Source organism: Littorina saxatilis, linkage group LG10 (genome assembly GCF_037325665.1).
Source record: "Littorina saxatilis isolate snail1 linkage group LG10, US_GU_Lsax_2.0, whole genome shotgun sequence".
Lineage (NCBI taxonomy): Eukaryota > Metazoa > Mollusca > Gastropoda > Littorinimorpha > Littorinidae > Littorina > Littorina saxatilis.
The window spans coordinates 3,969,807-3,971,903 of NC_090254.1; positions in this window are offsets into that span (position 1 = coordinate 3,969,807).

Sequence of the window (2,097 nt, forward strand, 5' to 3'; positions counted from 1 at the left end):
AGTGCAGTGTTCAACAGCTTTTAAAATTTGTTTTGACCTCTTACATGTAAACATGTAACCCTAATCCCTGACTGTTGTGCAGTAAGAAAAAAATCTTCATTTCTCCCTTTTCTCCACTTATTTGTGTGTCAGTGCATAGCCACAATGGTCACAGAAAAGATGCATCAAACAGATTTGAAAAAGACCCAAAACTGAATTTGTTATGAATATTTCTCATCTTTTTTGGACTTAGAAAAATTTGTCCAAAAAAAAACATTTCTTCATTTTTCCCCTTTCTCCACTTTCTCTTTCATGAGGAAGGGATAATCACACATAGTACGCCAGTGAGGTTAGAATGGTGAGGTGGGGTCTGAGGCTGGTAAGGGATTTGGGGGTAGGACCGACGAGAGGGCACGGATTCGGCGGTTCGCCGTGTCGAGTCAACTTCATATAGATCTGTGTAGGCGATCAACAGCCCCAGCCGATCTGGATCTGTTCAAGTCAAAAGTAAAGTCAAGGATACGAAGAAGTTTACCGAAAAACATCGATCCCAAGGACTCATGCATGTTGTAACTTTTCAAAGCATGCAGTTACATTCAATCAAAGCTCTATCCACATTAAACCGAACGGGAATCGTCGAAGATCCACGCAACTTCACTGCAATGTCGAAAACGAACTCATAATGTCACCGCAGATCTATAGTTAGTTTTGGTTTTGTGTCGCAGCAAAGAAACGAAGCAAATCTCCGGCTTTTATTTCACACTAAAAAACCGTTCATTTAGCGGGTTATTAAAATATATTTCTTTGAGGTTGCAAGGCAATGGCATCGCTGAGATGTACTCCTTCGAACACACGACACAGGTTAGAAATTGACTTCATTTGGGCGCTTTTTACGGCCAAAACAGAGTGAGCTTTTTGACGGGTTTATGGAAAAATCACTTCGGGGGCAGGTCTAAAATCCTGTGTACAGTGCCAAATCATACATCATTCAAAAGAGCAAAGTATGTTCTTTATTCTAACATATGGGCTAGGGTAAGTCATAGATATAAATAGACAGTGTCTGTCTATTATATCTGTAGGCAAGTGTATTCCATTCCTTCGATAGTCTCGTCATCTACACTTGCGTGAACAATGCAATTTTGAGTCTGTTTTGCATAAAAGACCAGCGAGATTTGTAGAAGTCAAAACAACAACTTACAGTCCAGCCTCTCAACTTTCGTTCCATGCAATTTGTTTGTCTGTACGTATAGACTGAGGGGTTCCCCGAAATGATTTGTAATCACAACATTCACAGACTTCAAATACGCCATTGAAAACTCGTCCACGTGCGTTTTAGATATATACTTGGGTGACTAAAACTGTCGTACCTACCAAAGGCCGCTTCGCGTAAGAAAATGACTACCAGAGTCGCAAGGCTCGGGATTTTTTTACAAGAAATTTATATTTCGTTGTTCTAGTCCGAATGAATATGAAGATATGGCGAGTTGAAAACGCCGATTCTTTCGCCAGAAACACGTCTGTTTCCACACCGGAAAGAAGGAATGGACTGAGCTACTAGAAGCACGGCGCCGTGCGTACAATCGATCGAATGATGTTATTCACACAATACCATTTGGTGATCTCTAAAAAATCATTTAAAAACGAACTAGTTGACATGTAATGAAACTATTTACTGAAATCAAGAAGTATCTTAGTTCTAGCCGTGCATATGACACACCCTTTCGCGAAAGCACACTGAACCGTTCGTATACGCATTCGCACCCGCAAACCACCAACCCAGGCGGGTTATCCAGATCCAGATCCAGATCCAGATCCAAGGGAAGTAACTCAGTGAGTATAAACATGAGCAAGAACCGCAACCCGAACACACTCGTAACACCTTAAAGGCACAATAAGTGTGTGTGTGTTCATTTTGTGCACATGTGTTAGTGTTAGTGTTAGTGTTAGTGTTAGTGTTAGTGTGTGTGTGTGTGTGTGTGTGTGTGTGTGTGTGTGTGTGTGTGTGTGTGTGTGTGTGTGTGTGTGTGTGTGTGCAAGAAAGACTGAGAGAGAGGGAGAAAGAGTGTGTGTGTGTGTGAATGTGTGTGTGCATGAGTTTGTGTATATGTTTGTGTGTGT